The following is a 15,483-nucleotide window of genomic DNA, read 5'->3' on the forward strand; positions in this document are numbered from 1 at the left end:
ATATTTAAATTCGATTTTATTGGAGTAAAAAGAGAAAGGAAATCAAACTTAAAAGGGGATTAGTAATTTACTAAATTACCCCTGCCCTGTATTATAAATACTAGCTCATTTCCCCCTTCCTTTCTTTTTCTTTCCGTGACACTCTCATCACTCTATCTCTCTCGATCACTCTCATCTCTCTCTTTTCTCTCCATCACTCCCGAGTCTCTCTCTCTCTCTCTCTTAAAAACTCTCTTGGTAAAAAGAGAAAGGAAATCAAACTAAAAAGGGGATTAGTAATTTACTAAATTACCCCTGCCCTCTAGGTATGACAATCGGGTCAGATCGGATCGGGTATTGCAGAATCCATATCCTAACCCGAAAATTTTATCCATACCCGAACCCGACCCGAACCCGAAAAATACCCGAAAATGAATACCCGAATCTGATCCATCGGATTTCGGATCGGATTCGGGTATACTCGAAACCCGAATTTTTTTGAATTGGATATTCGTACCCGAACACGAAACCCGAACCCGAATTCGAAAACTGAAAATTTGTATAATTATTGATATTGCAAGTGCTTGGGATCGAACACGCAACTTGTAGAGAAAGAGTTTAAACGTGTCATCTTCAACCACTACACCACATCATTAATTGTGTTATTATATGTATAGCTAATATTTAAAAAATTACCTCAATTTATACCCAGTTTTTTAGATTTATTACTAAAAGATGTTTTGTTAACCTTATAAACCTTATCACCCGTTTAAATGAGTGAATAATTATATTTAATTAAACTTTATAATTAGTTAATTTTTAACATAAATATAAAAATATATATTCTAAAAATTATATAATAATATGTATAATGTATATTATTAATATATATATGTTATATTATAATATTATAATGTGTAATATATAAAATTCTAATATTATATATATAATTAATATATATATATAATAATTTGGGTTTTTTCGGATTTCGGGTTCAGATAGAGTTTCGGATTTCGGACCGGGTTTCGGATCGGTATACCTAATATCCAAATCCAAATAAAAAAAATTTCGGGTTTAAAAATTAAATCCATACCCAAATTCAAATCCAAAAAATCAAGTTCGGTAAATCCAAAATTTCGGGTCTCCGATCCGACGGATCCGATCGGGTATCCGTCGGATCGAATTATTTTACTATCTCTGCTGCCCTCTATTATAAATACTAGCTCATTCCCCCTTCCTTTCTTTTTCTTTCCGTAACACTCTCATCACTCTCTCTCTCTCTCGATCACTCTCATCTCTCTCCTTTCTCTCCATCACTCCCGAGTCTCTCTCTCTCTTAAAAACTCTCTTGGTATATCTCTTTTTCTTGTTATCTCTCAACAATCCTTCACGAAATTCTTTGATAATTATATATATATATCAATAGAAGAGTGTGCATGTATGAATATACACTTGCATGTAGGTGTATGTGTGTTGTATGTGTTCGATGTGTGTGTGTTCACCGAGAACCTCTCAGTTCTTATTGTTCTTGTTGTTGTTACCTTGTTTAAACATGGTTCCTTGCAAATGAATGATATCTAAGATGTGCATGTTAGTTATTTTGAGGAATTGATGGAAAATCGGGGGTTTTGTGGTTGGACACCCTCGAATGAGGGCACCACCGTGAAGCCACCGCCACCGGTGATGAACTCCGGTGAATCGGTGGTGAGTGATGATGTTATTACTGAGCTCTAATATTCATAAAACTTAATTTCGGTACTTGCATGTGGAGATTGCCTAAAAACCGAATGATTTTTGATCTTTAAAGTTATTAAGTTGATTTTGTTGAATAAAGTGAATTGATGATGGTTTTAAAAGTGTTTGAACTTGAGTAATTGTTTAAGTGCTTGAGAAATCAAAATTTGATGTTGCATGTTAAGGCTTTGGTTCGGTTTTTGTACAAATAAAAGGGAATTGGATTTTGTGACTTGATCTTGGTGTAAACTAAGTTTAATTAGTAAGAAATGAGATTGCATGTTGATTTAAAAGAGGAATTAGTGATGCATGCATGATAATTGGAAAATTTGATTAGGGTTTGAGTCATTAAGTGATGTTTTGTTGAGTAATTTGAAATTATGATGTAGGATGAGTTAAAGAGAATATGAGTTGGATTGATCCCCAGTTTTTATGCCATTTTGATATATGCATGTCATTGTTGATTCTTGGATTGTGATTTGTGGTTATAGCCGAATGAAAAATGGGTATAAAAGGGGTTGGTTTGATGCTAAGTGAATGCATGTGTGATTTTTTTAAAAATTATGTGATTTATGTGTGAGTTTTGATTCGAATTTTATGTTAAAAGAAGGGAAAATGATTCTTTTAAAGGTTTTGATTGAGCTATGTGTTTATGCGAGTTAAAGTGAAAATTGATTGATTTTGTGGTTGGTATTTGCAATAAGGCCGAATAGGCCATATGAATTTAAAATAAAAACTTGATTTTTGGTAATCAGAGAATGATGGAGTGTATATAGGTGAATATCTTTGGATTTGTTTGCTTGATTGTTGTTGTGGTTTGAATTAGGGAATAAAAGAAAATGGAAACTAAGTTGTTTGATTGTAAAGAATTATAAGTGATAGTTATGGTCGTAAAGATTTAGTTGTGAATGAATCATGTACTCGCATGAGTTATAATAGTTTGATTTGAGGAATAGTCGAGATAAAAGCGAATATAAGTTGATTATTGAGTATACAAAGATATTAAGGCTATGAGTAAAAAATGTGTTATGTGCTATGTGCATGTGTATAAGCTATACTCGTATAGTTCGAGTCAAGAGTATAATCGAGTTATCGTATTGAGTAAACGTTCTGGGAACGTGAGTTGAGAAACTAATTAAGGTTTTGGTTTTGGATTGTAGATTTGGAGCGTGAGGGCATTCATGCTAGGAAAGGGAAAAGTATACTAGGTGACAGTAGTTCAACCTTTGTGAAACAGGAAGTGAATTCAGGCAAGTAACTCTATTTACTTGTGTAAATGGTTATAAAGATGATATCGTTCATGCCACGTAGAGTATTGAACTGTTAAAGAAATGTACCCTTTTTATTGATTCTTGAGATACCCTGTCATTGATCTTATGAACTTGTTCTTGATAAGCTTATTGATCCAACCCTTTGGTAACCCCTTTTTCCTATTCTGATTACTTGTTATACCATGAACTGTTATAAACCCTATAAGTACCTTTACGAACCCCTTGTAATGATGCTTCATTCCTTGTTTACTAGGGGTGAGCAGTAAAAACCAAAACCGAAAAAATAATCGAACAAAACCGATAAATCACACCGAAAAAAACCAAACCGCTAAAAAAACTGAAAAAATCGAACCGACAAAAACCGAATTAGCGGTGCGGTTTCGGTTCCGGTTTTTAATCAAAACCGAATCGAAATTAACCAGACCGCTATATTATATTTATTTGTATATATATAATATTATTGTATATATATGTATAGATTCTCATAACTCGGTTCTAATATTTTGTTAAATAAATATTTACTTAACATTAGTATGATTAATTGTATAATATAATACCATAATTTTAATTAAGATCAGTATGTAAATACTCTTAAATTATAATTTTTTAATATGTATATAATCAAATTTATCATATATTTTGATATATACTCTTTTTCTTTCATTGTTGTGAACATATATTTTTATCATATTTCGTATCTATTATTTAAGATAATATGAATTATACATTCAAAAAATAACTTTATGAAATATATCAATTTTGTTTCACGAATTCTAAAGTGATAAATCTTTGGTGATTAATGTAATATTATCATTTAACTTGATGTTATTTTTTTATCAAACAAATTACCAATAAAAAATCGTACAAATAAAAAATGTATAAAAAACCGAAACCGATGAATGGTTAACCGAAACCGAGAAACCGTTTTAAACGGTTTGGTGGCGGTTAATAGCAATTAATCGAACCAAACCGCATGTATTGGTTTGACTACGGTTAATGCTAAAAACCGCACCAAACCGCACCATGTACACCCCTATTGTTTACCTTATACTCTATTGATCCTTGAAACGGTTTTGATTTCCCTAACTTGAGTACCTTGTTATCATTGATCAAGATCCCTAGAATTGAACTTTGCTTATCCTTGATTCATTTCCTTCACTTTGAATTCTTGAAATTGAACTTAAGAATGAGTTTCGACTTGAAAGAGTCCGAATGATTTCATATTCTTGGTATTGATAAAATGAATTTAGTAAACCATTCTTTTTCCAACTCAAGGTTTTCCAACAAATTCCTGATGGATTGGATTAAGACGTAAGAGGCTAGTGGGACTAGTCCAGTCATATTAAGAGGCTAGTGGGGCTAGTCCAGTTTAAAGCTGAAATTACGCCATTGGTACCTTAAAGATCGGATGGAGGTCGGTACGGGCTGATCACCCGTATTATTATGAAATGAAAGATAAAGTAGTCCAATCAAGGGTTCTATAACTATTTAAAAAGGAATTGAAATTTCCTACTCAATAATTGATTCTTTGAAAATGAAAAAGGTTTATATTATTTTTGAAAAGAGTTGATTGTGATATTGTGAAGCTTACAGCTTATGAACCCTGATTCTGATTCTGTTGATCATATAATTGATTCCCAATGATGAAAAGATTATTGCTTTCCATTTGAAAGATCATTTGTGATCCTGTTAATAATTTGTGATGAATGTTAGCTTTCGCCCTATCTTGAGCCTTATTCCTTGAAAGCCCAAAGTTTTCTTCATAAACCCCTTTCATAGCCTAAAAGATAGAAATCTGCCACCTACAAATGGTAAAGTAGAATGCCCTGTGAACAGTAATGGTATATTATGGATTTTGTATAGTAGAACTTCTTTATAGTTACTTGCTGAGTTTTATACTCATATGTTTTGTTTTAATCTAACCATGACAGTTAAGCAAGAAGATGGCTAGGCTTAGGCGCACTGCTCGTAAGAGCGTACCTGGTGGTCCCTACCGTGTTGAGGGCTTCCGGTTGCCAGAGTAGGTAGTACAGGTTTTGAGTGAGCAAACGCTTAGCCGAAAAGTTGTAAAGATATAATGGGTTATCTGTCGGTTCCATGACGGAATTGATTATTTAAATTTGGTTTTATTTTGGGTTGTAAATTATATTCAATGGTTGATAGTTGTAATCTTGTCTCATACTTTATCCTGTTTGATTCTGTTAGTAGCTAATCGGGGTTTATGCTTATTTAATTTCATAGATTAGAGGTGTGTGGGTCCTCATTTCCTAACCCGAGATTGAGGGCGTCACAAGTTGGTATCAGAGCTAAAGGATCTAGTCCCTGAGACAAGTTAGGATTAAAAAGGATATTTTGGGAATGTATATCTATATCGCGAGAGAGTTCGACTCATATAGAGTTGAGTTAGACTATTAGGTATAGTCTAAGGAAAGTGTATATTAGCTAAAGTGGTGACTAGAGTTAGGGTGTGAGTTAGATAGAAGCTTTATTTAACCCTAACGCTGTTTCTTGGTTGCTGTTTTATGTTTTCTCTTAGTATCCCAGTAGTTGTAGTGATTCCGATTCAGAGATTAGTTTGACCGGTACCCAAGTGGACCCCATTCCACCCTCTTCAAAAGAGCCTGTGTATGTTAGTTCAGATCCAGAGGAGGATCCATCTGAGAGTAGTGAGATCCCTATGTAGATATCGCCCTTGAGGCCAGAGTCAGAGACCCCTGCCCCTGAGCCAGAGTTTGAGATGCCTAAGATTGTGCCTGTCAGTGTTGGTGGCAAGTTAGCCCAGGATCGAGACTCTGTTTACTCCCATATTCCTGAGTTGGGAGCTTTGGTGGATAGGCTAGGTCGAGAGACTAGGCAGAGCACTTCGGTTATGGATGATGAGTGGCGAGTCCGGATTAAGATGGTGGAGCAGGTTGCCCGGAGGAGATTGGATGAGGGATCATCCACTAGTGATGCTGATGCTGAGGCGCGGAGGCTGCATAAGATCATTCGCTGGATGTTGGTTGTGTTGAGAGAGATTCTGGATGATTAGATGTTAGTGTTGATCAGGCGGGACTTTTGGTTGAGCCCGTAGTTGTTGTTTTTCAGTGCCTGTAGGCTTTGGGATACTTGGTCAGATGTCATGATCCCTTTTTTATTTGTTGTATCGTATCTCGGAACTTTGTAGTAGTAGTTGTTAGAAGTTAGGGGTAGATATGGGGATATTTTCCAGTTTTTCCTCTGTTTAACCCTGTTATATTATTGTACCTTATTCCTGGACTTGTGATAACCAGACTCTTATTTATGTACCCTTAGTTTGATGAATCCATTATATATCTTGTTTCCTATTGTGCACCCTAGCAATTTATATAACCTGTTCTGAATACCATGTTTTCATACAACTGTGTTTAAAATTCCGTAATATCATACCCTGTGCCATGAGAAAACAACATTGATATGAGAACTATATAGTAATAGGATTGTATGTGCAAAATTGGGTAAAGCTTAAAACCCGCAAAAAGAGATTTCATAATAAATGTTGTTATATATGCCATGCTATCGTATTGCTAAATAATTGCTTAATCAGGTTTGTAAGAAATGGCCAACTCACCAGATCACCAAAAAGAAGAAATTCAAACCCAAGACCCAGAAGTGAATCCAGAAACCACCATGATGAGCAGATTTGCTCAGCTTTTGCAACAACCCGTAGCCCCTAAAGTTGGAAACTTCAAACACTTTCAATCTGTTTATCCCCCAGAATTCTTAGGTTTTCCAGATCCGATAAAAGCTCAGTCGTGGTTAAGAGAAATGGAAAAAGCGTTTGAGTTAGCAGAATTTAAGGATGACAAGAAAGCTCAGTATGTGAGTTATTACCTTAAAAATGAAGCGAGTTTCTGGTGTGAATCTTCGAAGGCGTTGCTGAAAGGAAAGGACTTATCACGGGAGAAGTTTACTGAAATGTTTCTGGAATAATATTTGCCAATTTATATGCAAGATCAGTTGGAGATGAAGTTTTTGGACCTTAGACAAGAAGATATGTCGGTAGCGGAATATGAGGTGAAATTTTCGGAGTTGTCTAGATTCGTACCTGAGTATGTAAATACGGAGGCAAAGAAGGCCAAAAGGTTCCAACATGGACTTAGGCCATGGATTAGAAGTCAAGTGGCGTTGTTGGAGATCAAGAATTATGTCGCCTTGGTGCAGAAGGCAATGATAGTAGAAGGAGAGCGTGAAGCTGCGAAAAGAGAAAATGAAGGAAGAAAAAGGAAGTTTGAAAGCTCGGAGCAAGAGCAAGGAATTTTAAAGTTTAGAGGGAAATTTGGTAAGAATGGTGGAGGTCAGAACCAAAAGTTTCAGAAGTTTAAACCCGGTAACGGAGCTCAGAAGAACCGTTTCCAGAAAGCAGGACAACCTGGAAAGGATAACAGACCTCAGATTCAAGAATGCAAGGTTTGTGGGAAGAGACATTCGGGAAGATGTAATAAGTTGGACGTGACCTGTTTCAAGTGTAACCAGAAAGGGAATTACTCATCAGAGTGTCCAAATGGAGCAAAGAAGCCTGACTTATCTTGTTTCAAATGTGGAAAGGTGGGCCATATGGCCGGAAACTGCAAGGAGCCTGTTCAAAAGGCTAATGTCCTTAGGATTGCTGGACCGTCGTCTCTCCCATCACCATCAGCTCAACCCAGAGCTAGGACCTTTAATATGACAATGAAAGATGTTATGCAAGATGTGGACGTGGTGGCAGGGTATGCTCGTTATTAACTCAGTAGAAGTAAAAGTATTGATGGATTCTTGAGCCACTAGATCTTTTATTTTTGAAAGTATTCTTGATAGACTAAATTGTGTTGCGTACCCTCTGGAACCTAATTTGATTATAGAGGTAGCAAATCAAGAGAAAGTTATTGTTAATAAGGTTTGTCCCTATTGTGATGTGGTTATAGAAGGTCGGCACTTTTCTGCTAACATAATTCCTTTTAAGTTAGGAGAATTCAGGGTTATATTAGGAATGGATTGGTTGTCAAACCACGAGGCGCAAATAGAGTTTAAAAGTAAGAAGGTGAACTTAAGAATCAAGGATGGTGATGAAGTGATATTCAAAGGGAAAAGACAAGAGAAGAAATTTCTAACGGCTATCGAGACAAGGAGACTATTACGTCAAGGATGCGAAGTTTATTTGGTTCATGGTAAGAACGTGGAGAAAGAATCCGTGAGGATTGAAGATATTCCAGTAGTAAGAGATTTTCCTGATGTGTTTCCAGATGAATTGCCTGGACTACCTCCAGATTGAGAGATCGAGTTAACGATTGATTTGGCTCCTGGAACGGAACCAGTATCGAAAGCTCCCTATCGTATGACGTCAGTCGAGATGAAGGAATTGGTAGCGTAGTTGCAAGAATTGTTGGATAAAGGAGTAATTCGCCCGAGTGTATCCCCGTGGGGTGCACTGGTATTGTTTGTAAAGAAAAAGGATGAAAGTATGAGGTTGTGCATTGATTATCGCGAATTAAATAAGTTGACGATTAAGAATAAGTACCCTCTACCGCGAATCGATGACTTGTTTGATCAGTTAAAAGGAGCTTCGTGTTTCTCCAAAATTGATTTAAGATCTGGGTATCATCAACTAAAGATTAAAACGGAAGATATACCCAAGACAGCGTTTCGAACAAGATATGGACACTACGAGTTTTTGGTAATGGCGTTTGGTTTGACGAACACGCCAGCCGCATTTATGGATCTTATGAACAAAGTATTCAAGCAATATCTGGACAAGTTCGTTATAGTGTTTATCGATGATATATTGATTTATTCCAAAACAGAAGAAAATCACAAGGAGCATTTGAGGATTTCCTCGGAAATTTTGAGAAAATAAAGGTTGTACGCCAAGTTTTTGAAGTGTGAGTTTTGGCTAAAGGAAGTGCAATTTCTTGGTCATGTAGTTAATAGAGAGGGAATCAAAGTAGACCCAGCCAAGATAGAAGCTGTGATGAATTGGGAAAGACCCAAGACTCCTACGAAAGTCAGAAGTTTTTTGGGATTAGCCGGATACTATAGAAGGTTTGTGCAAGATTTCTCTAAGATTGCTGTTCTATTAATTAAGTTGACAAGAAAGAACGAGAAGTTTGTGTGGACGGATAAGTGCGAGGAAAGCTTTCAAGAATTAAAGAAGAGGTTGGTAACCGCCCCAGTGTTGGTGTTACCTGATGAAATAGGAGAATTTGTGATATTCAGCGATGCTTCGTATAAAGGACTTGGATGTGTGTTAATGTAACACGGGAAGGTAATAGCATATGCGTCAAGGCAACTCAAGCCGCATGAACAGAAGTATCCCACACATGATTTGGAATTGGCAACAATTGTGTTTGCCCTTAAGATATGGAGACATTATTTATACGGGGAAAAGTGCGAGATCTACACTGATCATAAGAGTTTAAAGTATATTTTCACTAAGAAGGAGTTGAATATGAGACAAAGAAGATGGTTAGAATTGATCAAAGATTACGATTGTGCGATAAACTATCATCCTGGAAAGGCAAATATGGTAGCAGACGCTCTAAGTCGCAAGGAAAGATTGACTAAGTTAACGTCATCGGAGGAATTGATCAAGGATTTCGAAAGGATGGAAATAGAAGTGCAGACTCCAGAATTTGGAGGTGAAGCAATATATGCGATGTCATTTCAACCTGAAATTTTGAAAAAGATCCGATGTTGTCAAGAGCAAGTGATGAATCGCGAAAAGAATAAGTTATCAGGAGAAGAAATCAAAGCTCAAAAGGATGAAAGAGGACGTATTTGGATACCTAATGTTGTGGAGCTAAAGCACGAGATTTTGCATGAAGCGCATAACTCGAGATTCTCAATTCGCTCTGGATGTACGAAAATGTACAAGGATTTAAAAGAGAGTTATTGGTAGCCAAACATAAAAAAGGAAATTGCGGAATGAATAAGTAAATGTTATACGTGTCAAAGAGTAAAAATGGAACATCAGATACCAAGTGGATTGCTTCAATCACTGGACATACCAGAATGGAAATGGGAACATATCGCGATGGATTTCGTGGTAGGATTACCTAAAACCAAGTCTAATCACGATGCGATTTGGGTAGTAATCGATCGATTGACGAAATCAGCACATTTCTTGCCGATAAATGAAAGATTTTCGTTAGAAAAATTGGTCAAATTGTACTTGGACGAGATTGTGATGCGTCACGGAGTTCCTGTATCTATTGTGTCTGATAGAGATCCAAGGTTTAACTCGAGATTTTGGCGACAATTTCATGATCATTGGGGAACTAAGCTGAAAATGAGTACGGCATATCATTCGCAGACTGACGGACAAAGTGAAAGGACAATACAGACGATCGAGGATATGTTACGTACTTGTGAAATAAATTTCAAAGGAAATTGGGACGATCATTTGCCATTGAACAGTTATCATGCGAGCATTGGGATGCCTCCTTATGAAGCGTTGTATGAAAGAAAGTGTAGATCCCCTACATATTGGGACGAAGTGGGTGAGCGAAAATTAATTAGCCCAGAGCTAGTTCAACAAACGAAAGAAAAGGTGGAAATGATTCAAAAAATATTAATTGCTGCTCAAGATCGACAAACGAAGTATGCAAATCGAGAACAAAAAGATATGTAATTCGAACCTGGAGACAAAGTCTTGTTAAAGATATCTCTTTGGAAAGGTTCAACCAAATTCGGAAAGAAAGGGAAGTTGAGTCCTAGGTATATTGGACCATTCGAAGTACTGTAACGAGTTAGAAAAGTGGCATATGAATTAGCGCCACCTACGCAAATGCAACATCTTCACAATGTATTTCATGTATCTCTTCTAAAGAAGTATAATGCTGATGTGAGCCATATGATCGAATTGGAACAAGTGGAAATTCAACCAGATTTGTCTTACGTGAAACAACAAGTTCGAATCTTAGATCGAAAGGGGAGGACACTTACAAATAAAGTTGTACCTCTAGTCAGAGTGTTGTGGAGAAATCCAATAGTGGAAGAATCAACTTGGAAATTAGAAAGTGAAATGCAAGAAAAGTATCCCCATCTATTTGCTTATACTAGATTTTGGGGATAGAATCCCTTTAAGGGGGGTAGAGAATTTTGCGACTTAATTAAGTGAATAAAGTATGATTTTGTGGTATAATTATTAATTTTGTGATTAAGTGATGGTTAATTGTCTTTTATGTATATTAGTATCTTGGAGCGTATTTAGACGCGTTCCAATTTAAAGAGTCAGCTTAGGGGTTAAGCTGTGTTGTCGGGCCGTCAGATAGAGCGGAACCCGTTCTAAAAAAGGATTAAAGTGTTTAAAATGTGGAATATGTGTTAATATGTGAAATGAAATGTTTAAGTAAGTATTGCGTTCTAGTGACGTGTCGGTTGGTAAAAGTAATTGTGAAGCGTAATTGAAACGCTAAGCGTCGGGCCGTCAGGCAGAACGTGACCCGGTACGCGAAAAGAGGAATAATGATAAAAAGGGAAATTTTATGATCATACATGAGTTGTGATGTGTGAGTATATGTGCTTGCTTGTCTGTATGCATGAATACGTGATCTGTTAATTTTTAAACGGATTTAAGGGAATTATTTGATTTAAATAAGGTTTATTGAACCTTTATACATTTTTATAAAATTATTCGAGTAAGGTCAAGGCATGAAATTTGTTTTGTTACCTTCAAAATAGTCCTAGAGACTTTCTAAAAATGATAGACGGATTTATTTCGAGACCGCGGCTTTTTAAAATAATTTTTATGTAATTAAAATGCTATTTTCAGTATAAACTTGTAAAATCATATAAAATCAACCGTACGCTAAAAAGTTTATTATGAGTAATGGTGGGAAAGCTAATTTCGAGATCTACGTCTTAAAATTGTTATTCGCAATATTTTTCAACTTTCTGAGAGAGATATATTTAATATTTAAATTCGATTTTATTGGAGTAAAAAGAGAAAGGAAATCAAACTTAAAAGGGGATTAGTAATTTACTAAATTACCCCTGCCCTGTATTATAAATACTAGCTCATCTCCCCCCTTCCTTTCTTTTTCTTTCCGTGACACTCTCATCACTCTATCTCTCTCGATCACTCTCATCTCTCTCTTTTCTCTCCATCACTCTCGAGTCTCTCTCTCTCTCTCTCTCTTAAAAACTCTCTTGGTATATCTCTTTTTCTTGTTATCTCTCAACAATCCTTCACGAAATTCTTTGATAATTATATATATATATATCAATAGTAGAGTGTGCATGTATGTATATACACTTGCATGTAGGTGTATGTGTGTTGTGTGTGTTCGATGTGTGTGTGTTCACCGAGAACCTCTCGGTTCTTATTGTTCTTGTCGTTGTTACCTTGTTTAAGCATGATTCCTTGCAAATGAATGATATCTAAGATGTGCATGTTAGTTATTTTAAGGAATTGATGGAAAATCGGGGGTTTTGTGGTTGGACACCCTCGAATGAGGGCACCACTGTGAAGCCATCGCCACCGGTGATGAATTACAGTGAACCGGTGGTGATTGATGATGTTATTACTGAGCTCTAATATTCATAAAACTTAATTTCGGTACTTGCATGTGGAGATTGCCTAAAAACCGAATGGTTTTTGATCTTTGAAGTTATTAAGTTGATTTTGTTGAATAAAGTGAATTGATGATGGTTTAAAAAGTGTTTGAACTTGAGTAATTGTTTAAGTGCTTGAGAAATCAAAATTTGATGTTGCATGTTAAGGCGTTGGTTCGGTTTTTGTACAAATAAAAGGGAATTGGATTTTGTGACTTGATCTTGGTGTAAACTAAGTTTAATTAGTAAGAAATGAGATTACATGTTGATTTAAAAATGGAATTAGTGATGCATGCATGATAATTGGAAAATTCGATTAGGGTTTGAGTCATTAAGTGATGTTTTGTTGAGTAATTTGAAATTATGATTTAGGATGAGTTAAAGAGAATAAGAGTTGGATTGATCCCCAGTTTTTATGCCATTTTGATATATGCATGTCATTTTTGATTCTTGGATTGTGATTTGTGGTTATAGCCGAATGAAAAATGGGTATAAAAGGGGTTGGTTTGATGCTAAGTGAATGCATGTGTGATTTTTTTAGAAATTATGTGATTTATGTGTGAGTTTTGGTTCAAATTTTATGTTAAAAGAAGGGAAAATGATTCTTTTAAAGGTTTTGATTGAGCTATGTGTTTATGTAAGCTAAAGTGAAAATTGATTGATTTTGTGGTTGGTATTTGCAATAAGGCCGAATAGGCCATATGAATTTAAAATAAAACTTGATTTTTGGTAATCAAAGAATGATGGAGTGTATATAGGTGAATATCTTTGGATTTGTTTGCTTGATTGTTGTTGTGGTTTGAATTAGGGAATAAAAGAAAATGGAAACTAAGTTGTTTGATTGTAAAGAACTATAAGTGATAGTTATGGTCGTAAAGATTTAGTTGTGAATGAATCGTGTACTCGTATGAGTTATAATAGTTTGATTTGAGGAATAGTCGAGATAAAAGCGAATATAAGTTGATTATTGAGTATACAAAGATATTAAGGCTATGAGTAAAAAATGTGTTATGTGCTATGTGCATGTGTATAAGCTATAATCGTATAGTTCGAGTCAAGAGTATAATCGAGTTATCGTATTGAGTAAACGTTCCGGGAACGTGAGTTGAGAAACTAATTAAGGTTTTGGTTTTCGATTGTAGATTCGGAGCGTGAGGGCATTCATGCTAGGAAAGGGAAAAGTATACTAGGTGACAGTAGTTCAACCTTTGTGAAACAGGAAAGCGAATTCAGGCAAGTAACTCTATTTACTTGTGTACATGGTTATAAAGAGGATATCGTTCATGCCATATACAGTATTGAACTATTAAAGAAATGTACCCCTGTTATTGATTCTTGAGATACCCTGTCATTGATCTTGTGAACTTGTTATTGATGAGTTTATTGATCCAACCCTTTGGTAACCCCTTTTTCCTATTCTGATTACTTGTTATACCATAAACTATTATAAACCCTATAAGTACCTTTACGAACCGCTTGTAATGATGCTTCATTCCTTGTTTACCTTATACTCTATTGATCCTTGAAACGGTTTTGATTTCCCTAACTTTAGTACCTTGTTATCAATGATCAAGATCCCTAGAATTGAACATTGCTTATCCTTGATTCATTTCCTTCACTTTGAATTCTTGAAATTGAACTTAAGAATGAGTTTCGAATTGAAAGAGTCCGAATGATTTCATATTCTTGGTATTGATAAAATGAATTTAGTAAACCATTCTTTTTCCAACTCAAGGTTTTCCAACAAATTCCTGATGGATTGGATTGAGACGTAAGAGGCTAGTGGGACTAGTCCAGTCATATTAAGAGGCTAGTGGGGCTAGTCCAGTTTAAAGCTGAAATTACGCCATTGGTACCTTAAAGACCGGATGGAGGTCGGTACGGGCTGATCACCCGTATTATTATGAAATGAAAGATAAAGTAGTCCAATCAAGGGTTCTATAACTATTTAAAAAGGAATTGAAATTTCCTACTCAGTAATTGATTCTTTGAAAATGAAAAAGGTTTATATTATTTTTGAAAAGAGTTGATTGTGATATTGTGAAGCTTACAGCTTATGAACCCTGATTCTGTTGATCATATAATTGATTCCCAATGATGAAAAGATTATCGCTTTCCATTTGAAAGATCATTTGTGATCCTGTTAATAATTTGTGATGAATGTCAGCTTTCGCCCTATCTTGAGCCTTATTACTTGAAAGCCCAAAGTTTTCTTCATAAACCCCTTTCATAGCCTAAAAGATAGAAATCTGCCACCTACAAATGGTAAAGTAGAATGCCCTGTGAACAGTAATGGTATATTGTGGATTTTGTATAGTAGAACTTCTTTATAGTTACTTGCTGAGTTTTATACTCATATGTTTTGTTTTAATCTAACCATGACAGTTAAGCAAGAAGATGGTTAGGCTTAGGCGCACTGCTCGTAAGAGCATACCTGGTGGTCCCTACCGTGTTGAGGGCTTCCGGTTGCCAGAGCAGGTAGTACATGTTTTGAGTGAGCAAACGCTTAGCCGAAAAGTTGTAAAGATACAATGGGTTATCTGTCGGTTCCATGACATAATCGATTATGTAAATTTGGTTTTATTTTGGGTTGTAAATTATATTCTATGGTTGGTAGTTGTAATCTTGTTTGATACTTTATCCTGTTTGATCCTGTTAGTAGCTAATCGGGGTTTGTGCTTATTTAATTTCATAGATTAGAGGTGTGTGGGTCCTCATTTCCTAACTCCGAGATTGAGGGCGTCACATTGTAAACGAACTCGGACTAATATTTTACGAACACGAACAAAAAATTAACGAACCGAACAAGGTTAGTTAACGTTTCGAAACAAAACATTTTTCCAAACTCAAGTCCGGTTATTCTCGAACCAAACACAAGTAGTTCGCGAACTTAACGAATCGAACTCGAATCCGAATCGAGTTCGGACAGCTCGTTAAAAAACTGATAGAT

Source organism: Apium graveolens, chromosome 3 (assembly GCF_009905375.1).
Source record: "Apium graveolens cultivar Ventura chromosome 3, ASM990537v1, whole genome shotgun sequence".
Classification (NCBI taxonomy): domain Eukaryota; kingdom Viridiplantae; phylum Streptophyta; class Magnoliopsida; order Apiales; family Apiaceae; genus Apium; species Apium graveolens.